The 27,098-nt window shown below is 40.3% G+C and overlaps 1 long non-coding RNA gene across 1 annotated transcript; it reads right to left on the bottom strand.

Annotated features, from left to right (window-relative positions):
• Window positions 1-719: 719 nt before the first annotated feature.
• LOC116057664 lies at window positions 720-23,938 on the bottom strand. The gene is made up of 3 exons (XR_004106863.1): window positions 23,928-23,938; window positions 11,812-11,816; window positions 720-816 (listed from the first exon to the last, which is right to left on the bottom strand). It is a non-coding gene; the product is annotated as an uncharacterized LOC116057664 (long non-coding RNA).
• Between the last annotated feature and the right edge of the window lie 3,160 nt (window positions 23,939-27,098).

The raw sequence follows: 27,098 nt of genomic DNA, 5'->3' as shown, positions 1-27,098 counted from the left end.
AGGGCCCTGTTAGATTGAGGTTTGACAAATTAGATTTCGCAGTGATTGATGCTAAATCAACAGCTGAAACAAAGTCGAGTAAGGAGGGTGGGCTGAGAGAGAGAGAGGACATAATGATGTGAAGAGGAAGGAAGGACAGAACTAAAAGAAATAAAACAGAATAGACTGAGAGAGAAAAAGAAAGAAAATGTCTCACAATATTTATTTACATCATCCATTTCACAAGAACTCAGCCAGGCAGAATGACACCCATATTTATTGACAATGTCAGATTGCTGTTGTAATTTGTGGGCCAGGACTCAGGGGCGTTATGACTGCAACTTGAAATTAGATTTATTGAAGCTTGTGTGTGTGTGTGTGTGTGTGTGTGTGTGTGTGTGTGTGTGTGTGTGTGTGTGTGTGTGTGTGTGTGTGTGTGTGTAATTAGAAGTTATTGAAATGTGGGGTCCCTGTAGCCCAACTATTACAGCTTAATCAATATTAATCAAAAACACAACTGAAAGAGCAACAAATAAAGAATTCAACGAAAAAGAGAGACAGAAAGTTGGAGTGAAAGTGAGAAAGATGCGGAGAAAGGAGAGATAGTCGACAGCATTATAAAATGGTGAAGACGGAATAAGTAAGTAAGTAAGTAATTAAAATGTATTTATACAGCACTTTTCACAGACAGGGTCAAAAAGTGCTTTACAATGTGCATAGACGATAAAAACATTGTAAAAATAGTCAGTAGAATAAACTACAAATACAACAGATACAATTATCAATAAATAAAAGACATAGGCTACCCAAAAGCTAGCCTGAACAAGTGAGTCTTCACTTGTCCCTTAAAACAGTCCACATTCTCAGCAAACCTAATGCTGGTTGACAGAGCATTCCAGAGTCTGGGTGCCATAGCAGCAAAGGCTCTATCCCCACGTCTTCAGACGAGTGTGTGGCGTGGATAACAGATTTTGATTGACAGACCTGAGAGACCGGGAGGGGGTGTGTAGGTGAATTATGTTGGCAAGATAATCAGGGGTGTCTGACCGTGTAGAGCCCTATAGGTTATGGTGAGAATTTTGAATTGGATCCTGTAGGTTACAGGAAGCCGGTGAAGGGAGCAGAGTAGAGGCGTAATATGGGTGCGCCTGTTTGATCTAGTAAGAAGCCTAGCAGCAGCGTTTTGAATGGATTGCAGGCGGTGAAGGACAGATTTGTTGAGTGAGAAGAAAAGTGAATTGCAATAATCAATACGGGAGGAAATGAAGGCATGGATGAGCATCTCTAGTTCTGACTGAGAGACCACAGCCCTTAATTTGCTAATAGAAACCATAAAGAAAAGCTTCTCAGGTCCATTTTGTCTTCCGCTGTAGATAGAATCCGATTGGACTTACCCCTTTTGATAGAGTCTAGTGACACCAGCATTTAAAACGGTGAAATTTTGCAGCAAAATCAATTTTGTCAACTTTGTAAACTTTGACACACAAACTTGCACCAATAACTAATAGCAAAGTGTCTCGACAGTGCTGACCTTTGAGGGAACAGAGAGCAGAGTCCCAAATGGAGGACGCAATCGTAGCTTATTAGTGATTTTGCACCTTCCAGTTTTATTAAACCTCCTCTGTTGGAGAATAACATGGTCCACAAAAGAGGAATGGTGTGTGCACTTATGTGATACTAGTTAGCATAACACTTGCAGCAGGTAACATTAACCTATACCGTTAGCTAATAGCGAGCTTAAACATGGTTAAAAAGCTTAAGGCTTAACAGTCTAAAGCTGGTTTCACACTGCCACGGGGCAACCTCCTTGACAATCGCCTGCCTGCAAGAGTGTTTCCCAAAAAAAGCAAAGAGTTTTTAAAAGCGGTCTGCCCGGCGATTACCGCCAGAAGTTCAGCACGGTGAACTCTGGGCGGCAGAGCAGAATCTGTGTACGTTCATGTAGGCAGCAACTGCTTCATAACCCTAGCGTCGTGATTAAAACTGCTTCCCCTCTGTCACCTTCCCCTCATTCAAATGACTGGAGGGGGCGAGTTACTGCATGGTGGTATGAAAGCCCTTAAAGTGTGGCTGTATTTCACATGAAAGGACTCCAAAACTGGGAGTCCCGGTCCGGGACATGCCGGTCTGTAGCTAAAGACACATTGTAGCTTATTGGTAGCCTGCAGCTGTCAGAGAAAAATCCTCACCTTTCCTAGACGTCCTCTGTGAAGCACATCATTGTGACAACATTTTGCCCTCCCCTTGAGTTATTTAAACAAACCACGAATGGAAAAGCGTGTGGGCACCGACTGGACCTAATGGTGCATTCAGGTACACATCATAAAGTCATGATGCATTCAAGTGCAAATAATGCATGTTTTCAGAGTAATTCTTAGAACTGGAATGGTATTATTACGTAAGTAGTCATATAGGTACTTGGAATTGGCAAGTACCGAAATGTAAGTACTTGTAAAAAAAAAAAAAAAAGTGGTATCGGTGTATCCCTAGCTGTAACACCTGAACACCACATGGGAGCGTGTGAAAACTACAAGCAGAGAAGTTGAAACAGTTAGCTAAAAGTATTGACTGAATGGTGAGAAGAGTAAGGCAAAAGTAATGGATTAATGTAATTGTTAAAATAGTCAGTAAAAGTTAAGTAAAAAAGTAATAGTAACAGTTCAAATGGTAATAATGGATAAATGGTTTAAATAAATGACAACTGTCCGTAAAGGGTTACTTGATTTAATCTGACTGTGGGAGTACATCTGACAAAATAGATTGCTAACCACTGGAGTAACCGAAAGTACAAAGAAAATAGCAAGAAGACGGCAAAGCTTTTTTGACTGACTAGTGCCAGCATGTTCCTTTCTGGCTAGCGTGTTAGCGGTTAGCTTGTCAGCCACAGTAGTTTACCAGCAAGCCCTACGAATCTAAGTGTCACTTTGGAACCACATATTTTGCAAAGACGTGTAGAAATGGTTGGCACTTTCTGGTGTGACGGAGTCTTTAGTCTCCACTATTTCACCCAACTCTTTCCTTCCTACCTCTCTTCTTACTTTACCTGCTGTTTAACCTGCTCCTATATACAGTACTTCCCCACACTGTGTGTGTGTGTGTGTGTGTGTGTGTGTGTGTGTGTGTGTGTGTGTGTGTGTGTGTGTGTGTGTGTGTGTGTGTGTTTGTGTGTGTGTGTGTGTGTGTGTGTGTGTGTGTGTGTTTGTTGTGTTGCATTTGTGACAGGGCCAACATTACAGCCTGTTTTATAGGGTGGCGGACAGAGTCTCTTTGCCAAGGTCAGGCTGACAGAGTGCATTATGGGAAAGTAATTCACGAGTTTACAATAGAGTGCATTTACACACTCAGTGCAGTCTGCAGGCTGGGAATGACTCAGTCATATTTAAAGGGTGGTTTTTACATCACGTTATTGAGTTATTTCCACGAAGCACAAGAACACGCGCGCGCGCGCGTGTGTGTGTGTGTGTGTGTGTGTGTGTGTGTGTGTGTGTGTGTGTTACACATGTAGATGTGGTGACATTTGCTACAGCGTGTGATCAATTATCTTATACAGCTTGGATAAATTGTGACAGGTGTTAGACATTTCCTTAGGATTAGGAGGGTGGGAGGAAGACAGGAAAGGGGGTTGAGAGTTGGATTGCAGAGGTGTATGATAGATAGGGATGAACATGACCGAGTCTCAAGAATATCATGTGACCGTGTGTGTGTGTGTGTGTGTGTGTGTGTGTGTGTGTGTGTGTGTGTGTGTGTGTGTGTGTGTGTGTGTGTGCATGCATGCGTGCGTGTGAGAGAAAGAGATTTCCCTCCATCTTGTTTGGAGCAATTATCACTCAATTCCAATCCATGTTGATGTCTGAGTATAATCGTCTGTAAACACTAGTGCGGCTAGACCTTGTTTAATGAGACTGCCACACACACAAAAACACAGACATACACACACTCACACAAGCCATTAATATTGTCTGATGGCAGTTAGCAGCATTATCATCCTCTCCTCCCTCTGCCTTGCAGGAAAGTAAGGGGGTGGTCGACACAGACTGGAGTAAAGTACTTCTAATAAGTCACACAGAGGCGTAGCACAAAATTCCGGGCCCTGTAGAAAGGCTCATTCTAGCATCTTTTTGGGCCCTCCTCACATGAGGGCCCTGGGTACTCAGTCCCCTTTTTCCCCCCAGTCCAACGCCCCTGAAGTCACGAAAGCATCGGTGGTGTGATGTAAACACACCTGGAGCGGCGTTGGAAAATTAAATAACCTTTTTATTTTTTTTAAAGGTGTTTCTCTCTGTAGAATCTAGAAAGATTGTTATGATTTAAAGGTGTCATACTGTATGTGTGGTTCAGCTCTATTATGTGCAGTGTTGGGGGCGTTACTGTAATCAGATTACATTTGTCTGTAACGCAATAATGTAATGCATTACTGTTGATAACTCAGTAATCACATTACAGTTATTTATCAAATAATTATTGCCTTACTTGCGTTACTGGTAAGGGGCAGTAACTGCTAGTATAGTGGGCGGTTTCAAATACAGCCGTTGTTTTCATTACCAAGCCAAATATATTTATAAAGAATAAATGATGAGTGATTTGATTAACTTGATTATTTGAATGTTTAGTCATTATCTCATGATCTATGTGTGTAAGGTGGTCGTACATAGGGGGGAGATCCTAACCCCTGTGTTACGTAAATATGAAATAGTGGACATTGTGATATGTGAAGGATTCTTTTTTTTTTTATCTTTCTGCCATTTAAGAATTAACTTTTAAACTCAAATTAATAAGTAGCCTAATTTAGTCTGTCTTGACCAACAGTCCAAATCCCAAAGTTATACAATAAACAATTTTATAAAATACGAAATAGAAGCAAATCCTCATGCAAGAACATTTTTATATTCTTATCCTAAATCTCTCTTTCTTGTTCCAAGCTGGAGTCACTAAACTAGACAAACGTATCATAGATCACTCGTTCATGGGATTTGATCATTAGCATAATCAATATAAAATCAAATAAAATTATGATGTTAACAGAATATTACTTTTGAGTTAAATTTGTCTTAGTTATATATGTATTCATTTATTTAGATGAGGCTAGTATAAAGTTTAAATCAAACGTCAAAAGTATTTTTTCCCCATGTTCATGACTCTAACGTCAGATCTGGACCACTGGTGAATTTCTTTTGAACCTCAGAGAAAATCCAAAGTAAGAGAAAATTGATAAGTGCTGTATGTTCCACTTAAGAACAAATCTGTTTGTGTTTGGCATTTTTTGCTTGATAAATAAATGAAATGATGACTTGTTGACTGTCAGTTTTCTGGTAATTATATCACCATTTAATCAGCTAACATTTCACCACTAATTGAAAAAGATCTGTGGCCGGTTAGCTCAGTTGGTAGAGCGGGTTCCCATGTGCAGAGGTTTATCCTCGATGCAGAAGGTCCAGGTTTCAAATCCAACCTGTGACAGTTTTCCTGCATGTCTTCCCCCCTCTCTCTCTCCTTTCATGTCTCAGCTTTTCTATCCAATAAAAGCAGAAATGCCCAAAAATAAAAAAATAAAAAAAAATAAAAAAAAAGATCTAAAAATGTTTTGTAGAAAGACAGTATCTCCAAAGATGGCAGCCGCCTGTATACGAAAACGTGACTGTCTTTATAATCTATCTTTTTAATAAACTGTCTGTACACTTACAAAGGCTTCGGTTAACATTTAGGGACCCTCATTATGCTACCGTTGAAGTGTGGTGATATTTTGAGCCTTTTTAGTGGTATAAATAGCGTTTTGTTTTTACTTTCCCTGTGCCCCGAATACTAGCGTTGTAAGCTAATCAGCGGTCCTTGCTAGCTTGTTTCAAGCTACAAACACATTCGATTAGCATGAAAACATGTCCCAGAGAACGACAGAGTGGGTACGCATCTGTTATTAACCCCTAGGTTCATTTTGCGCCAGAATTGTCCTTTAAGCCTACCCAAATACTCCATCCTGCAAATATGGACAAGCAGCTATCCTTGATAAACCTGAACACTAAATCAAACCCACAACACTAAAACCCAGGTAACATAAATGCACACCCAAACATTACCAGAACATCATTAAAACATACTTCGACGAAGTCAGGAACCCGTTCAGAACACAGTCCCATGAGCCTTTGCAGTGCTTCAGCGCAGAGCACAACGGCGTCCTGTCAGCTGTTACAGAATTGTGCACACAACTTCGCAAAAGTTAAAGCATACAAACCCCCATGTATTCCCTGTATTACCCTACTGCTTTTGTTGCTATGACCACCTTCTCCACCTTTAGCATTTATTTACATATTTTGAATGCGCCTCTGAAGCACTGTGGCCACTCTTTGTGTTCGTCTGTTTGGTTTGGTAATCAAAGGCAGTGTCGGGAAAGGGGGAATGGGTGATTCGGGAGTGGACTAAAAAATAATCAGGCTACATAAAATATATTGATGACAATGTCATGACAATATTTGTCAACACTGAGCCACTGAGAAGTGGAGAGTGACCTCACAGAAAAAAGTCTAAGCAGAAGAGATAATTGATGCTTACGATGCCAAAAAGAACTTTTAAAACGATTCCAATTCCTAAACTGATTCTTGAAAATGTGTATTGTAATATGTTTACTAGCGATCACGTGCAGTGAATGGTTAATATGCTTTTACATCCGTTTTGGTGAGCCCAGAGGGAAAATATGGCATTTTAAGAGTAGCCTACATTCACGGTAGCTAGCTAACGGTAGACTACAGAGAAAGTGTGATATTTGTATGTCCATTTCGGAGCGACAGAGGGAAAATATTTCAGTCGACACATTAAGTGGAACCAAAATGAAGAACCGAAATTTGCGTTCTAATCCGGTCCCATAGTGGAACCGGGTTTCGGTACCCAACCCTAATGCGGACTAGGCCATCCGAATCTACCTCCCTCCCACATCAGCCTACCCAAACCTCCACCTCACACGCTGCCTATGCTGATATGTCACATTGATATCATATTGTAATGTTTACAGCTTCCCTGTGACCACTGTAAATGAACAGGTTCCCATGTTCTTTATATCTCCTGTTCCACCTGAGGACACACATACACCCCACAAGCACACATTTCTGCTGATTGCAAAGCGTGATAACCACTGATAAAACCCATAAAAGGTGGTAGTGTGCCAATAACGAGGATCTGCTCTGTGACGCATTTTTCACCTGTTTTGAATGCAGTGTTATCGGCTGGTTACCACCCACTGACAACCTTCTCTTCCTGTCCCTCAGTCTCAGCTTTTCTCTCCATCTTTAGACATGCCTAGCAAACTGTTTCACGCTATGTCTGTTCAACGACGCCTGAGAAACGCTCTCCTGTAGACAGATATGCCTGGCTCTATCCAGCACCTTTCCCTAATAGAAACCTGTTTTTCTACCAAACACTAATACCCACCCCCCCAATCAGAGAATCTGTATCTTCCTAACCATCATCTTTCTTGGCTCTGACACCTCTAAAAGCCTAACCACTTTATCTTTGTGCATTCAGCACATTTGCAGGTGGAAATCAAGTGGAATGGTGTTTTGATGAAAACTAATTTAGTGCTGTTTGTGGCACTGCCGGCATGTATTTGGACCAATTAGATGGGAACGAAGGAGACGGATAGAGAGCGGGAAGTGATGTGAGGGGAGGCAAAAGAAAAGGATAAGAATATTTTAAAGTCCAATGGAAGTCATTTCCTCATTTTGGAGTCATTGAAGCTGTAAGTGTGTGTGTGTGTGTGTGTGTGTGTGTGTGTGTGTGTGTGTGTGTGTGTGTGTGTGTGTGTGTGTGTGTGTGTGTGTGTGTGTGTGTGTGTGTGTGTGTGTGCTTGTTTAACTATATTCGTGGGGTCCAAAATCCGGGAATACAGTATACTTGTGGGGTCCCGACAGCTTTGTGGGGCCAAAATGCTGGACCCCACAAGTTCAAAGGTCTGTTTGAGGGTTAAGACTTGGTTGTAGGATTAGAGATAGAATTAGGTTATGGTTAGGGTGAGGGTAAGGGTTAAGGTTAGGCATTTAATTATGATGGTTAAGGTTAAGGTAAGGGGCTAGGGAATGCATTATGTCAATGACGGGTCCCCACAAAGATAGTGCCACAAGTTGTGTGTGTGTGTGTGTGTATGTGTGTGTGTGTGTGTGTGTGTGTGTGTGTGTGTGTGTGTGTGTGTGTGTGTGTGTGTGTGTGTGTGTGTGTGTGTGTATGTGTGTGTGTGTGTGTGTGTGTGTGTGTGTGTGCCCCTGTGTATGTGCATGTGATTGGCTTTGCATTATGATGAATGTACGGGGGTGGCGGAGTGTTGACATGCAGAGCACAATGCCTCCATAAGCAACAGGATAATGAATGCATTCGGGCTCCTACATTCAAACACAACTAGCGAGGCTGTTTACTCTTTTAATAAACAATGTCCCTCTCTTTTTCTAATTTTCTAATTTGCCTTCAAGTGGCTGACCAGGTGTAGGCCTACGCACTGGGAGAAGCAGGTGCAGATTTGTATTTGTGTGTGTGTGTATGTGTGTGTGTGTGTGTGTGTGTGTGTGTGTGTGTGTGTGTGTGTGTGTGTGTGTGTGTGTGTGTGTGTGTACTACTAGCTGCCAGGCACAGAAACTCATTTAGGCTGCAGCTTCAGTTCGGAAGAGGCCCGAGGCAGCAGTTCCTTCAGGCTGACGCCGTGGATGGCTCACATTTCTACCTCGTTATCAGAGCTCCTCTCCCGGCTGAACCTTGCGGGGGACTGGCTGCCTCGCCGTTCCTCCAGGCAAGACAGATAGCAACCAATCACTGGCACCAAAGAGACTTCCCCATGGCTCTCGCTGCAGACTTACATTAGCATAGGCTATCCAGGTGTGTGTGTGTGTGTGTGTGTGTGTGTGTGTGTGTGTGTGTGTGTGTGTGTGTGTGTGTGTGTGTGTGTGTGTGTGCGCACTAATCAAAATGCAGTAGGCTACGGCTGCTTAGTGTGCAACGTGGGTGGGCTTAGCCTGAGCTTAATTCCCGGTCAAATCGTCGTGATCATATTTTGTTTACTTTTGTCACCTTTATCATCTGAAAAATACACACAAACATTCCTACGCACACACACAAACAGACAAAGCTTAATCACAGCAGCGCATGTGAGCACTGCATGCCTTGCTCCTTCTCATCTATCTCCATAGCACATGATTAATGTGAAAATGATTTGCCGCTACAAACACACACTCTCCAGGATGCACACACTAACGCACACAGTCCGTCATCGTATTTATGACAACAGCGCCGCTGTGCCAAGGGGATATTGGACTTTCTCTTCAGTTATCAATGTTTCGCTTTTGATTGATGACCTTTATTGTAATTATTTATTGAAAGGCAGGAACAGGATAATTAGAAAAGGTCTGGAGGGGAGGAAAGTGCTGATCCAGTGGGAATTCTGAGGAGGAAACCGAAACGCTGAAGGTGATAAAGTTCACGGATCTCCTCAGAATTCCGTGTCAGCGAACGGGGAGGAGGGGGGAGAGCTGCAGGAGGAATCAATGATCAGAGCTAATGGCATACTAATGATGTAACTACTCATCCATACAGCACAGGCAGAGGGAGGAAGAGGGGAGGAGGGAAGCAGTGAGAGAGCAAGAAGGTGATGGAAAGAAAGAAAAAGGAAGAACATTTATTCATAGAGACACTGAGGTCATAAAATGAGCACTTATCAAAAAAGGTTACAGACACAGTAAACTAGAGGTCACTTGTTGCATGCATCACTTTCAACACAACATGCTGATGTATAATGTTGAAGGTATAATACATAATATTTCTGCATTAAAATGTCTAAAAATGACTAAACCTTATATATATATATATATATATATATATATATATATATATATATATATATATATATATATATATATATATATATATATATATTTTGGTTAGTTGTGTACTTAAATTATCCCAAATGTTTCCCAACAATGTTCAACTGACAGCCAAAAAAATACAGTGAGGCTCTTTGAAAAACAAAGCCAAATTCAGTTTGTTATTAACTGGCAAATATGTTTTATCTGTTGCCTTCCATGGATGACTGGCAATTCAACCTAATAAGATGGATATCAAATTACATAGGCCTTTTTCTGTGTAAAGTCATTTCATATTCATTTCATTTTCTTTATCTATAAGGATGACAGACATTAATTAGCATTTCTGTAAATGTGTCAGTGTTGGCCAGCCGGCTCAATTTCAACTGCAGTCTTTGGGCATTGCTGTTCTAAAACCAGTGAAGTGACAGGCTAAGAAAAACAAACAGGACAGTAGGATGTGGAAATGACAGCTTTCTCAAGATAATAGACAGGCAAAGCAACAGGACGCAGCATTGACGAAATAATGTAATGATCATATCCACTATTCAATCAGGGAAAACATATTTCAGTATTACTGTACTTTAATTGATATTAAAAGTGGATATTGAGATGTTTGGATAACATTTTCTTGAGAAACAGTGAATCGGACTATGTCTTTTCATGCACTGCAATAACTTGGTTAGAGTAAAACCTGTGTCTAAATGCAGCTGGTCAGTAATCACATTTCTCCTGCTATCATGAACAAAGCATTTGTTGCATTTGAACTGATGGCACAGTGGGAGGACAGGCTCTGCTGAGCACCGTTTTACTTTCTGTTTGATGCAGTGGCGATTTTAGACCCTTTTTAGGGGGGCAATTTCATCTCAGCCCCCCTAAAAATTATAATAATAAAAAAACTAATTTTTTTAAGTCAATTTTAATGCTTCAAGCCAGAGTTTGCGAACCTGTCTGTTAGTGACAGAGGACAAACAATTACAGGTTCAAAGAAATAGGTGTAATATCCTATGTCGCTGTCGCCAATGCTATGCACCTGTAACCCAGTTAGTTGTTGTTTACACCTCATTATCATTTCATTTGATTCTGGTAGTCCATAAAGGGACTTTCATAATTTTTTCATATGTTCAATATTTTGCAATTATCCCCCCCTAAATACATATATTCATTGTTATCCAATGAAATTACTGATTTAGCAGGGGGAGGGGGTGGGGGGTGGCGGTTAACACAATCGCCCCTGGTTTGATGTGTCTGAATTTGACAAATTACCTTACTGTAGATATTCAGTTTTAGTCAGACTTTGGATTGAATTATAGTGGCTACGGCTACACGTGATCTTTTGTTTCATCCATTATAGTCCTTTCTCTCTCTGTGAGGTATTTTTCTCACACGTGCACATGTAAATACACAGTTAGAAACCTAGTCAGGCATATACATTGCCATACATTTGATATCCTCAGCTGAAATGTAGCTGTGGGTACCCATTTAGGGAAATCAGGTTATTCATTATCTTGACATCAAATGAGGTTACTACAGAGAGCTCACAATAACCAGGTTACTTGGTTTATTATCCTTTGACATGTTGATGGATTAAGCGAAACATGGTTATCCAATGTAAATTCCTCCTGGAGAAGCCTGATACTTAGGCCATGCATACACTTACTGTAAACTCGTGCTTTTCAAAGAGATTGTAAGTGTGTGAATCGCACACTTGGTGGGATGAAAGGGAAAACGAGTACTTGTCGCTGTGCATTGTTGCATCCAAAATAATTTTCAATCTAAATGCCAGCTGAGACCAAACGACATTGTGTTGAATTTACTTGTAGAAACTGTCAAGTTGAACCACTAAATGAGTCAATTTCCACAGCTGAAGAGTAGGCTTTATAAAACCCCAAAACATGGGCACAGTAATGAAAAACTCTCCCACAGTAGAGACTGTCGCCTCATCCTCTCACTGCACCATCAGTCCGAATAAATCTCTTAAAGCAGCCGCCTCATCAAACATAACGGATCCTTCAAATGGAGCCTTCAGTCGGGCTCAATGACTGACCAGAACTGCTTGTTCTTTGTCTGGTCGATCATTGTTTAACTGTCATTTGATTGCTACCATGCTTCATATTGACAAAGGGACATCCATCAATGCTAATTAACTCTCTGACTGAACATAATGGTCGCATGAACCGCAACGTAAGGAAGGAACATCCTCCTGTTATAGTGCCATGGTGGCACTATAACAGTTGTGGTTTGTTTTTCTTTGCTCATGAATATTTCTTACTAACATTTTCAGTAAAAAAAAAAAAAAAAAAAAAAAATCAAATGAGAAGAAATAAAGAACTCCCTACATTTGATTCAAGAAATATGAGACGGACACGGTAACAATTTCAAGTGCACGCAGTGGATTTATGGACCCAGGGTGTCACTGGTGCAGTTATTGTAACTAAAACTGCACATGTATGAAGAAGATAAAGGATGGGGTTTGATTTAAAACCAGGGACCAAAAAACATCTGTCGACTGCCAGGTGTAGCATTCTGGTCACGGTAGGGGAACATGCAGTTCCCAAACAACTGTAATGGATGAATGGATTCATTGGGTCTGTGTGTTGTAGCAATCTCAGTTGTTTCTGTTGTTTGCTTGGAGTCGTGTAGTGGACACAAATTGTGACTTATTTTACATCATGCACCTTCAAATTACCAAGAAAATCACCTACAGTTTGGCCTGGTTTGAACTGTTATTTTTTTCTCTTCAGATGCACAGCAACATGTCTCACAAACATTGAGGAAAAAGCCAGTGAAATATTGAAGTATTTGTGCGTTTACAAACTGTACCAACCACAAACAGAATTTGTTCTCACCAAAGAACATTTCAAAATTAAGAAAATATGGATGAGTGGGGAAACAAATAAACGTTACATGAATTAGTCCCCTGGTCTTTGACCATGTATTTCATCCTGTACCAGAGTAAACAGAAGCCTAATCTAGTCTAAATGAAGTCTACCCCATGGCAATAAAGAGGTTAATTTACTTTATCTACAGGGGAAGCACAGTTTTTATTATTTCCTTATTTCTTTCATAATGAAAAAGTGTAGTTACATGCGGTTTTATGTGCTCGGGCATATTATTTTTTAATACCATACTTAAGACATGGAACTGTCGCAAAAACACAAAATTAGCACAAGATTAGGGCACGTTCCTTGCCACCCTAAAGAAATAAAAAATAAAACACACAGTAAAAAGCATTAATTTCCTCTGAAACATACTTATTTCCTGTGGGGTAGGAAGGGAGATAAGGGGAAGACCGCGGCAAAAGAAAACCACAAAGAGGTACACCGAAGATAAATACACCAGAATTTCCTCAACTTTTCTGTATGAACACTTACCTGCTGTTTCTATCCTCCCTTTCTCCAAAAGAACTTTTTCCTCATGCCCCACTTGGCTTTTATCTGACTGGCTGTTGAGAAAAGGTGCATGTGGCTGCCTCAGTAATGTGACATTTAGACAAATTCACCAGACCTACCGGTCAGATGCTGCCTCCACTATACATCAATGTGTGCAAATGTCTGCAAAAGGTGTGAGTGTGAGTGCAGTGGGTTTTTTCATATAGGGTGTGCTTAAACATTGGGTAGACAATCTGCCTAACGAGGAGAGGTGCATACTCTGCGTTAGGTGCACACACGCTGTTTTGGCATCTAGCAGACGAGCTGCAGCTCTTTTGATGTCAGTGTTCTCGGTGATCTTATAGTCAGAAGACAGCGCAGGAGGCCTCAGATGCTGCTGAAACAGAGCGTTTCTCTTTGAAAACGTACATGATCCAATGTGTTACTGGACCAGCACTCATTCTCTCTTTGCAGGAATATCACTACTTGTTTTCCTGCCTTTTCCTCCATGTTTCACTCCGTCTGTCTCTCCATGTCTTTGCCCTCACTTCCCTCTGTCACCACAAAACTCCATCATCAGATCTGTCTGGCTGTGAACCTTGAGCAGCCCGAGACAGACGGTCATGGCGAATTGGTAATATGATTCATAGCTGAGTATTGGAAACATGACAGCCTTCCGGTTTTTCCGCACAGAGCTTTCAAAAACTCCTTTCTGAAGAGTTTTTTTTTTTTCTCAAAAATGTAACAAAACACACTGAGGTACAGAGCAGAGAAACTCACACAGACACAACTGAATATAACCACAATGCAGTGTTTAAAATGTCCAGGCTGAGAGGATGTAAAGTGGGTAGACGCTGAGCAGTTGGAAATTTATTCAGATATATCGGCAGAGGAAAGAAGCGATGCAATGAAATTAGGATCGAGAGACAACTAAAGTGGGTACCTTAACCCGAGTGAGAAAAGGGAGAAACTCAAAGAGGGAAAATTAAGAGGGAAAGGTGTGTGTGTGTGTGTGTGTGTGTGTGTGTGTGTGTGTGTGTGTGTGTGTGTGTGTGTGTGCGCGTGCGTGCGTGCGTGAGTGAGCGTGAGAGAGGGGAAACCAAGTGTGCAAAATCAAAGTGCTTGCACCTCAATCAGTGAGAGTTCAGATGGAGGGTGACAGAGAGTGTAGCAAAGGGGAGGACGAAGAGAGGAAGAAAATTAGATGAATCAGTGAAGTCGTCTCTCAGGTTTTTTTCTTTTTTTTTAATCTTTTGGGGTCAGTTCTATTCCATTACTGTTCGTCCTAAATCACACAGGTTTTGCATCGTACCAAAGCTGCAAAAAAAACATGGGGGTGAATTTAATTTCTCAATTTCCAAATTGATTTATTTGAACCTACTGGAGTCTTCAAACTGACCTCTGAAGTTGGCTTTATTGTGCTTCTGCTTTGCACTGTCAAACAGACGGGATTTCAGATCAGCGCAGAGTTATGACCTGACTACGCTAAGATGATAAGATGATTAAATATCTAATTCACTTTAGATCATTAACTTTAATCTGCTTATACTTAGGACGGCAGAAGAGGCGGTGGGGGAGTGGAGGGGAGGAGCTCAGCGCTCTGGCTTCCATCTTTCAATATCCCATCATGGATTTTATCTTTTGCTTCCATCTGACAAAAGGCGGAAAAAGAAACAACTAAAATGCTACAGGGGGAAATGTATGTTATTTTTTCTATTCCCAGATCCATCTGCTGTTGCATTTCCTGTGTGATCTAAATGATGCCACCCCACCTCATTTTCCAAAAAATTGTTGACTAAAGCCTTCGTCATTTTCCTAAAGGAACATACCAGTGTTTTGGCCCATTGACTACAAAGCGTGTATACTTTATTTCATTACCAACCATTTTCTACTATATTATAGATTTTTAGATTGATTGCATTTGTTTTCCAGTCATTTCATGAAAATCAATTTGCAGATGCTGGGAAATTGCTGAGAGATACAAAAAAAAAAGAATATTTGCAGAGAACGTTTAGTCAATATAATCATTCAAGTTAAAATGACACTTGTGATAATTCGATTGAAAATGCATGATGTTTAAATCATGTTTAGTGTGCTCATGTGCTGATGGGAAGCTCAAACATCCAATAGTTCAATACCACTCTAATGTATTTAAAAAAAATGTTGCTACAGCCATTAGGCAATGAGTTTATCTACTGTAACTACTCGTAAAAAAACAACACACGTTGTTTACACGTTGGTTTTTGAATGGGTTAATTAAGTGTTGTCTTCCCTTCAACCTTGAAAAAAACTTTTTTTTCTGACATTTTTGACGCCTTTTTTTCCACAATTTGTTTTTGCTTTTTCCAATGTTTTAAATTTTTAAAATTTTTCTTCTACACATTTTCAGCACTTATTTCTACGTCCCATATTTTCTGATATAAAACAGAAATTTAAAACGGGTCAATGTGACCCGAAGTCAAAACATGACATGTTAATAAGTGAGCTTTAGAGGTGCTGGCAGGTGTATTTTGTTTTGGACACAGCCAAGCTAGCTGTTTCCCCCTTGTTTCCTGTCTTTATCTAAGCTAATCGGCTCCTGGCTGTAGCTTTTTATTTAATGGACAGAAATGTGTGCTATAAATCTTCTTATCTAACTCTCGATAAGAAACCGACTAGTTTTGCAAAAAAAAAGAGTATTCCTTAATCAAATGTTCATGTATGCTTTGAGTTTGATTTTCCTTCAATATAGCTTGAGCTTTCTAAGTTTAGAGGGCAGCTCTCAAATGTCAGCTGTCACTCCAGTCCCTGAAACATCCACTGATAGATCATCCTTCTTTAGAAATGATTACATCTAAATGTTTTTAAGTCTGTGTTTTACTTAACGCACAGACATGAAAGTATCTTACTCTCTCAGCAAGAGAACAAGCGTATTTCCCAAACTGTCAAAGTGCGTATTGTGTGATAAACTCTACCTACATGGATTAGGGGTATATGTTTATACACCATCTGAATGCAATGAACGCTTTTGAAAATACCCCAAAATGAAGGTACTGCATCTTGGCAGTGATGACAGCTGACCATAATCAACTAGAACCACACTGAGAGGCAGACATTTGTTTTCATGTCCAGAGAAGATACCTTGGCAGGTCCATTGCATGATTTGGTTACAATCTGCTCATGGCAGAGAGGCAATACTGAAGCCAGACACTGCAGCTATCTTTGGAACAATATTGTATTTGCCAATCAGTCATGCCAATAATGTGTAATTGACATGAGGTGGAAGTTGAGTTAGAGGGTAGAAGCAAGGGGGTAAGCGAGCCTCCACAAAGCATACCTCCTATGGAGCCATTTTGATGCTATCAAGCCATCACCTACCGTTAGCGTGGCAGGTGCCATTCATTTTGGCGTCACTTTGACAGCGAATAACTTTACATCTGAAGCGTTTAAAGACTCTATTAGTCCATTGTTTTTTTCTAAAGAAACACAACAATGTATAAAAGGCTCCATTACCTTGTATCTCACGTTATGGCTCCGTCACGTTATGGCTCCAGCTTTGTCGTCAGCAGATGCGACTTTCTGTCACATAGTAGACAAATTACCGTACAGGCAGGAGAAGCTCGTAGGCAGTTTCAACTTACATTAGCTGTTTAAGTTGAATTACTAATGTTAACTAGCATTTTAGTTAGCAATAATTAGCCTGTGCCTATGTTATCTCCTTACATATACCTACGCTCTCCGTCTCTGCAAGATTCGGAATGATTGAGATTTCTCTTGGCACAGCTACCAGAAGACTTCCAAGTTTTAGACACGTTGTTCACGTCACATTTATGTCTTCAAGCTCAGTTGGAGGCTGCGCAGTAACGCTCAGCCCTCACCGGAAAAGTGCTTCTAATAGACTTCACTCGTCTCCGTGGAAATCTACGGCGTCGCTTTGTCCATTAATTTTATGTCTATGGGTATGAGGTGTTTGAGGCTCAGATGAAACAGCTGAAACAGACGGGAGGAGGAAACGTGGGACCGGTGAGGTGAAAACCACCAACAGCCCAGTAATTATTGTCCATTTATTTCAAAGTGGATACGCGTTGTGATAGAGCATAGTGTAGATTTCTCTTTGTGAGAACCGTATGTGGCTTTCAATGAAAGGAAGGAAGGCTGTGGCGAGGGGAGAGAAAGAGTGGTAGAAGAGACGAGGAGGGAGTAAGGAGGAAAGAGAGTGAGACAGTGTGAGGTTACGCGGCTTCCATTAGCCGTCCGTTGTCTTCCAAGAACTGGAGCAGCAGCTAGATCAGATTGCACTCCACTCAAACAAAGAGCTTTGGTTATTTGAGTCCTCTGCCATTGTACCAGCTAAATTTCCCAAGGCAAATGTTGACAGAGAAAATTGATATTGAGTGCAATATTATTCTTCACCGATCACAATGCATTTCCTTCACGAAAGTTAGGATCTGTGATGTCTGTGCTGCGTTCAGCAGTCACATTAGACTAAGCCTCTGTCTGCTGCCATGGTGGAAGAATATCTTTTACTTAACCCTTGTGTTGTCTTTCCCTCGATGATGAAAAAAACAGTTTTGGTGTCCCTATCTCAATGTTTTGTTGCTTTTTTCAACAGCAATTTTTTGTTATTTTTTTTCAACATTTTTATTGTCCCCAATTGTCCAATTTTCAATGTTTTAGCCGCTTTTTCCAAAGTTTTTGACGCTTACTTCCGGTGTTTTTGAAGTTTTTTTCGTAGTTTTTGTCACTTTTTCGACATTTTCGTCGCTTATTTTTCGACCTCCCATATTTCTGATATAAAAAAACTTGGAAACAGGTCAAATTTCACCCCAGGACAACATGAGGGTTAAAGGTCCCATGGCATGAAAATGTCACTTTATGAGGTTTTTTTAACATTAATATGAGTTCCCCCAGCCTGCCTATGGTCCCCCAGTGGCTAGAAATGGCGATAGGTGTAAACCGAGCCCTGGGTATCCTGCTCTGTCTTTGAGAAAATGAAAGCTCAGATGGGCCGATCTGGAATCTTCTCTTTATGACATCATAAGGGGAAAGGTTACCTCCCCTTTCTCTGCTTTGCCCGCCCAGAGAATTTGGCCCACCCATGAGAAAGAGAGAGACATCATGGCTTGAAAACAAGCGAAGCATGGCAGTTGGTCAAGGCCACACCCCCACTCTCCACCTTGCCCCCCCTCTCTCCTCCTCAAGAGCATTTAAAGCTACAGACACAGAAATGGCACATACTAAGGAAAGCTCATTGTGGGACTGGCTCTAGTGGCTGTAATTCTGCACCAAGGCTGAATTTCGGGAAAGAGACTTCAAATACAGTATTAGGGGACCACTAAGGCCTATATAAAAGCATCCAAAAAGCAGCATGACATAGGACCTTTAAGATAGTAAGATATCAGAGAGTTATATTAAGGAGCATTTTAATGTTACAGATGGTGGACTGTACTACTTTGTACACTTTTGGATAGTTTAATATGTAGCACAGTATCATATTTGATAAATTCATTATATATGTTTTGTTTGTAGAATCTGAATCTGTAAAGTAACTCTAGCTGTCCGATAAATGTAGTGGAGTAAAAAGTTTATTTCCCTCTAAAATTAAATGGAGTAGAAGTATGTAAAGCATAAGCATACATTTAGGTACTCAAGTAAAGTAAAAGTACCTCAAAATTATACTTAAGTACAGAACTTTAGTACTTCTAACTTACTAGCATGAAAATAAAACTTACTTTGCTGCGTAAAGGTCTTTTACTTACTCACCACAGTAACCAGTCCTTCCAGAAAAATGCAGAGTTTTTTTGTGATTGTTGCGGGCAAAAATCCTTGATTATGCGGCACGTTTTCTTAAAAAATGCGATGGAATATGCAGGATATTTATGCAATTTTATGCGATGAAATTGCGGGAACTTGCTAAAATTGCGGGAATTTGCTAAAATTGCGGGAATTTGCAAAAACTGCGGTTTCATCATGGCTTCATCATGGGGTTTGCGGCTTTTTGATGATGTTCATGTCGCGTAATCACATCACTTCATAACGTTCCCATGGCAACAGGGGAAAATGGCTGCTCTTGTGTGAAGTAAACGCAACATTTTTCAACTTTCTGCTAAGATACATGTGACTTTTTTGCAACGAAAATGCGGGGATTATGAAATCATGCAAACCCCGCATATTTTGCGCGGAAATCTGCAATTTATGCGGCGAAAGTGCAGCGTATTTGAAAAAATGCGGCCCCCGCATAAATATGCGGACTTTGGCTGATTATGCATTGAATTATGCGATCGCATAATCGCATTTTTCTGGAGGGAAAAATTTGTATCTCCGGTGAACCTGTTTACCTGATATATACTTTTTTACAAAACAATTGAATTCAGTCTTGTTTGTGAGTCATCATCAATTAAGCCCAAGTAATCTCCACAAATCAATACATGCTCACTGGCCAGTAGACTGTGGTTATGCGCAGCATTTTAAATACAGCCTTAATCATTAGCAACTGCCTTGAAACATGAGCTAATCCAATTCCCTATGCACACACGCCTATGGACTTAAATCCCTCATGGCTGTGAGAAAGAATTGTGGTGAACCTGATACACCCATTGAAAACATATGTCCTCTGGCAAAATGTCTAAGGGTCAACTTGTCACTAGAAAATAACAACCCAACAGAGAAAAGTACAGCAATCGCATGCTCACGTGCTCATAAAGGTGCGCACACACACGCACAAAGGAATGTTTAGGCAGACAGATGACATGAGGAAGGTTAAGCCTGGAGAATGCTTGAAATGAACCAGTGTCGTCAAAAAGTGTTTGTACTTGTTCTGAATGGCCACACTCAAATGTGGGGCAACTGCTTTGATAGAAGAAGAGGGGCCAGAAGAGATGATTTGTAGTCTCTCCTTAAAGGCATTCATAGGGTTGCACTCAATTGTAAACACCAAAAGTATGAAAATAGTTTTGTAAAGCATGAAAAAAGGAGAGCTTGGGAGAAAAGTTTAGAAGCGACTTTCCCCCCTTGCATACACCTGAACGATTGCTGCATAAAGGGGGCATGCTCGTCGGATTGTTGGTTTACAAAACCTACAAAATTACAAAACTTTCTCAGACACATTGCCCCTATCCAAAGTCCCAGAGGTGTAGAGGGACAGAGTTTCAGACAAGCACTTTGTTTGAAGCATGGCGATGCTTTCAGTGAGGTGGAAAAGGTCTCTGTCTACCTGCATTACTAATCTTATTGAGGCTTGATTGAAAAAAGCTAAATTTAAGCAAAGAATCCTTTATTGTTGTTGGCAACCAAAGGCATTCAGAGTATGTTGCAGTCTATCTTATTTGCTGGTACAGTCATAAGGCTTAGTAGTAATTCAATTCCCTAGACCTACAATAAATCATTTTACCAGTACTACCTGTGCTGTGACAGCATACTGAATGTATCTGCAAAAAAATTGTATTTCATTTGTTTTCCACTTGCAATACAATATCCACATGATTACTGTTTCTTATGGTTATGTTAAGTCACTTAAAGTGCTTGGAAAAGAGATCATGGTGTGGGTTGAAAACTGAAAAAGTCAATCAGTTACAGTAATAAAGTCAAGACTTTAATGCCGTCTCCAGTGTCAAGGTCTATTATATTCATTTACACAAATGCAAATTCACTTGTACACACGGACAACATGTTAACATGCTGCCAAAGTACAAACACACACACCTGTATGCACGCATTTACATCCGTATGGTGCGCATGCACACACACACACACACACACAAACTCAAATCTAACATTATGTATAAACACACACACACACACACACACACACACACACACACACACAATCTCAAACACTAACAGACTCTGGAATGTAGGAAATAGATGGTGCTCAGTTTTGTTTTCTTTCTACAGTGTGCACTTCCCCCCTAAGGCACATCCAAAGAAAATATTTGTGTCTGAAACTCTCCGAAGGTTCAGGGAATAATTCATTTCAGGGCTCCATGATGAAAACAGATTGGTAATTCTTTTGACTTCATTTCTGCCTGTTTATTTATAAAGAACAAATATACTGCTGTATTCACACAACAATTTAAGTTCACTACAGAGTTGGGAAAATTAGTTTTGTGTGTGTGTTAGTTTTAAATACCCTATTGCCTTTTGTTTTTGTGTTTTTCCCTCGGTGGAATTTGGCCCTGGCCGCTGGCTGAATGAAAAATAAAGCACAAACAGACGGGGCATGTCTGAGCATGATGTGTGTGTGTGTGTGTGTGTGTGTGTGTGTGTGTGTGTGTGTGTGTGTGTGTGTGTGTGTGTGTGTGTGTGTGTGTGTGTGTGTGTGTGTGTGTGTCTGTGTGTGCAGGGCATACATTAGTAGGCTGAGAGCAGATTCCTACAAATCAAGACAAAGATGCAAGCACCACGTACGAACCCTGTTTAGCTTGTGTCAACATGAGAACCAGCTATAATCCAGTGACCACCTGTTTATTTATCAAAACAGAATGTTGGGGGCATTACAAGGGCCTCCTACATATGTAAATATGTGTATGCATGTGTCCATGCGCTTGTTTAGTGTTTGTTTCTTTTTATAAACATATGCGACTCTAATATCGTTATCACAAGACAAACCACATTGAGAAAAAATGTGTCAGAAATACATTACAAGCACAGAAGAAAGACACAATGTGTGCATGTGAGACACAGAGGCAGGACATAATACACAGCTTAAAGCATCTGGTAACAGTGTGAACATATCCATCTAAACAGGATCATTATGCAAAAGCAACAATAAACTGGTTCTGATGATAAACAGACTGTCATATCTCTATACCCGAGCCAGAGGGCAATACACTCTGTGACATTCATCTTCTTTGAGTAACGCCGCTCATTATGACACTGCGCACGGTGAGAGGAAAACACACATACACACGTGCCAAAGTCCCATTATGAACACACACAAGTTAACACTTGCAAACACAGAGTATTAATATTCTCAGTTGCTTTCTCTCTGTCTAACAAACACAGCAAGACACGCTCACACACACATACACTCTCACAAAAATCTCCCAGTATTTAATACAACTGGGTAATGCCAGGGGCGAGGCAGAAGTCATAATCATGAGTGTGTTTAACAGCAGTGTGACAGGCGGATGCTGCTTCAGTGTAAGTAAAGATGTAAATAAGCAGGGCTGAATTATTCAAGACTGAGACCGGCTCACACACGCTGGTTGCCCTCACCCGCTCATCTGCAGTCGTGCTGGGATAATCTCAGGAAGGGAAAGGGTTGTCTTCTTCCGTCAAGGTGCAACACAGTCCAAACACGAGACTGAGCCAAGCAGGAGTTTTGTTATTCGACAAATGTATTCAACTCACGTGACATGATTGTAAATACAGGGTTTGGTGAAGTCATGGGGATGCACATGTGGTGGCCACAAGGCTGTGGTAAGCTCAGAGGAGATGTGGTGGATGCGGGAGTATAACAACAGAAGAGTTCACCAGATGGAAAGAAAAGGTGAAATGATAAGTCGATTAATTGATGGGTTGATTGATCGAAAATTAGCCAGCACCCATTTTGATTATTGAATAAGCAAAAATGACGATACTTTAGTTCCAGCTTCTCAAATGTAAAATTTGCTGTTTTTCTCCATCTCACATCATAGTTAACAATACACATTTAGGTTTGAAACTGTTGTTAAAACAAAACTATAAGCTGAAAACATCATGGGCTGTGGGAAATTGTGTGAGTGGCATTAGTCACCATTTCCAGACATTTTATAGAGCAAATAATCAGTAAATCCTCCCCCCCCCTCTCTCTCTCTCTCTCCCTCCCTCCATATTTCCTGTCTATGTCTACACTATAAGCATGGCCTGATTAACCCTGAGCAGGCCCCTATGAACCCCCATACCTGAGCCCAGATTTGCTGTCTGTTAATTTGATTAAAGTAATTCATTTAGGAATGTGCAGTATGTAATCTAAAAACTAAACTTTTAACAGATGGATCTTCTTCAAGACCCGCCTTCGTCATATCAGTTAATATTGAGATTTAGTGCCACATATTACCAGTACAAACCAGTCCGTAAGAAATCGGTGTTTGGTGTTTTAAAGTGCTCATATTATTCTAATTTTCAGGTTCATAATTGTATTTAGAGGTTGTACCAGAATAGGTTTATGTAGATTAATTTAAAAAAAACACATACCATAACACTACTAACATATTTTTGTTGTACTGCATATTGCTGCAGCTCCTCTTTTCACCCTGTGTGTTGAGCTCTCTGTTTTAGCTACAGAGTGAGACATCTCAATTCTGTTCCATCTTTGTTGGGAGTCACACATGCACAGTAAGTACTGCTAGCTAGTCAGTTGCAGAGTATGAGGGAGTGCCATGCTAGCAGCTAGGCGAGCATTATAATGTACATTACAAAGTGACGCACGTTCGTCACAGAAGTAAAGGCTGGACTACAATAGAGCTGTTTGGAGCAGTTTGTGAACAGTGTTTTCTGTTGGAGATGGTAAGTCCCTTTGGGGTGGACTTTGGGCTTTTTCACTTTGTAAACCTATAACGTGCACTAAAAGATATATAACACAATAAAGGAAAGGGAAAAAGCCAAAAAGCATAATATTAGCACTTTAAGCCCCCAACGTAGACTTCCAGGCAGCGCTACCTGGAAGGCACTAGGATTAGGCAATGGTTAGGGTTAGGTCAAGGGGGTAAGCTTCGCTTCAGAGCTCGAACCTCCTATGGCGCCATTTTAATGCTACAAAGTGATCACCCGACGTTAGCATTCCATTGACTGCCATTCATTTTGACGTCACTATGACAGCGAATAACTTTACATCTGAAGCGTTTAAAAACTTTATTTGTCCATTGTTTATTTCTAAAGAAACACGACAATGTATAAAAGGCTCCATTACCTTGTACCTCACGTTATGGCTCCGTAGCAGACGTTTTTGTAAAAATAGGCTAACGATTGTGTCATAACCACGGGACTTACTGTCGCATAGTAGAGGAATTACCGTATAGTACAGGAGAAGCTCGCAGGCAGTTTTGACTTACATTAGCTGTTTAAGTTGAATTACTAATGTTAACTAGCATTTTAGTTAGCAATAATTAGCCTGTGTCCATGTCCACCATCGAGCCAAGAAATCCAGCCTTGGCTTCAAACTGTCCAATAAAGGCAAAATGCCAAAACATAATCTTTAAAAAAATGTTTAGTTTCAGCCGGTGAGAAAAGGACATTTTCATTATTTATAATCTGTCTTTCATAAAGGCCAAGTTTGCATCTTAAAATTGCTTCTTATTTTGTCTATCACAATAATATGCAACACAGAAAAACAGTGAATCCTCACATTTTAGAAGCTCCAATAGAGGGAGCATAAAGATCATGCACACATCACATGTAGGTGAAAGGCATTGGAAAACCACCATCATTGAAAAGAGGAAATGCCACACAACAATTGATTAAAATAGAAAGAACTTTTTGATCCAAAAAGGGCTGTGACTGGGATCTAAATATCTTGCACAAGCAAAATGTCTTGCTTTTTAGCTTAATAAATTACTTTTACTGTAATAGAATTAATACTATTTTGTACCACTTTCTAATAAGTCACCCTTTATAAAGGGTTTGTGAGTTGGAACAAATGGCTTTATCAGTGGCTTATAAATAATTTACTAATGCTTTATAGATCCGCTACAAGTCATTAATCAGAACAACCTTTGTGTTGCCATGGTTGTGAAAAATTCCTTTAATTTACCTCCAACCTAACCTTAACTCTATCATTTTTAGCACTTTAACTCATCAGTAACTCATCACCCTCTAACTATAAATTGCATGTGTATAACTGCAGACTTGATAGATTATTAGAAAGCGTGAGATCCACAAGCTTATACAAAAATGTATAACCATAAAGCCATTTATAAAGGGGGACTTCAATGGTGACTGCTTATCGTTTTAGCTTTAACACACTACAACAGTTTTTAAAGTGTGGTTGACTTATCGGTGTATCTGAAAATCATGAACACCTGGTCTACCTAAAAAACTACCTGAGATAAATTAAAAGTTTTGACAGGTTTCAAGAAGAGACTGAGCTCAGGCCTTAAGAGAGCCACATCCAGCTGGGAAATCATGGAAGCTGAAACTGTGGATAAGCACACGGGCAATTACAGCCTGACTAAACACACATCACATCATCAACCCAAACCACTCAAAGTGAAAATGTACCCTCATCCCTTACCAACCTCATTTGCCACCAGCCACAACCAACTGCTGCTTTCACACCCCCGGGCCTGCTGATTGGGCTGATCTTACTGATTAAGCTTCATTTAAGAAACATGTGGGAATCTCGCCTGGTAGCTTACCAAGATTGCACTCAGCCAGTCTATTCGCTCTGCCCTATTACCACAATAAGCATCTGCAATAACAAATGCCTGAGAAATTGCAGTTAAACCTCAGGGGCACTGGTGGAAAGAAAAAAAAACATTTAAAGCACACTGTCAGCTGGTTGAACCAGTCTTATCTGAACAACATTCAGCCGTTGCAACATGTTTCTCTCTTCCACTCGTAGATGTGATTACTCAAAATATGTTCGACAGTAATCGCCCATGGGAATCACATAAAATATGCCTGACAAGTTGTTCAGCTGCATTAAAGAAGAAACAGCAGGACTCAGTGCTGACCACCAGCGGTAGCAACGGGAAAAGCAACGTGAACCAACAGGAACTGGTTGATCTCATGGTTGTCTGATGTTTGAGCTTTCTTGTAAAGTTTGGAGCTTTTGCACCACTCCAACTGTTTTCAACATTTGTTTTACTTCTTATTTTGCTATTTGGATTTCTTGTAATAGTAATTTGGAAAGTTGCATTCAAATGGAGCAATTCATTGATTTGACAATAGCTGATTAGCTGATGAGTTTCTATTACTTCCAATTTTGTCCAACAAGTTCTACATAGACTGCATTTATTAGTTCCACTTTTCACTCAGGAGAACAACTGTGTGTGCATTAAACTGACTTTATATAATCGGAGGGCAGTGTGTTAGCTTTGAGATACAGATAATGTTTGTTTTCCATTCAGTCTCTAGCAATTTAGGCTGTGTTAATGAACAATAAGTGGTTTCTGTAATGTCTGAGAAAAACCTTTCTTAAGAAGTTCATCATCATGTACAGTTTTCCTTGCCTAGTAATGCATTGTATTTTAAAAGCTAATATTGCATACTTTTGTGACAATTGCATATAGCCACAGGCACTTTGTAAAACCACTTAAATGTTTTTTGTGACATAGTTATAGCCTAGTGAAATGTATTGTTATAATAGCATAAGTAGGCCTAGAGAATAATCACAAATTTAGAAAACTGACTCAATAAGGTCAGTTATATTATTATTGCAATAGCCTATATCTATTAAAAAGATTTCACCTTAAGCTACCGCCTACCGGTCATACAAGCATCAAAACCTGTGAGTGTGTTAGGCCTACATTGTAGTTTTATTACTTATAAATTCAACTATCTATCTATCTATCTATCTATCTATCTGTCTGTCTGTCTGTCTGTCTGTCTGTCTATCTATCTATCTATCTGTCTGTCTGTCTGTCTGTCTGTCTGTCTGTCTGTCTATCTATCTATCTATCTATCTGTCTGTCTATCTATCTATCTATCTATCTATCTATCTATCTGTCTGTCTGTCTGTCTATCTATCTATCTATCTATCTGTCTGTCTATCTATATATATATCTATCTATCTATCTATCTATCTGTCTAAGACCATTTGCTATTGGCTACTAGCGGATGACGCGGTTGTTACGTGTCAACCAATAAATTAAAACCACTCTCCTCGTTTTTCAGAGAGAGAGAGAGAGAGAGAGAGAGAGAGAGAGAGAGAGAGAGAGAGAGAGAGAGAGAGAGAGAGAGAGAGAGAGCGAGCGAGCGAGCGAGCGAGCGAGCGAGCGACGTTGTAAAAGTAGAGGTCGCG

The sequence above is a fragment of the Sander lucioperca genome, chromosome 18 (genome assembly GCF_008315115.2).
Source record: "Sander lucioperca isolate FBNREF2018 chromosome 18, SLUC_FBN_1.2, whole genome shotgun sequence".
Taxonomy (NCBI): Eukaryota; Metazoa; Chordata; class Actinopteri; order Perciformes; family Percidae; genus Sander; species Sander lucioperca.
This window is presented reverse-complemented; position numbering and strand designations above follow the sequence as displayed.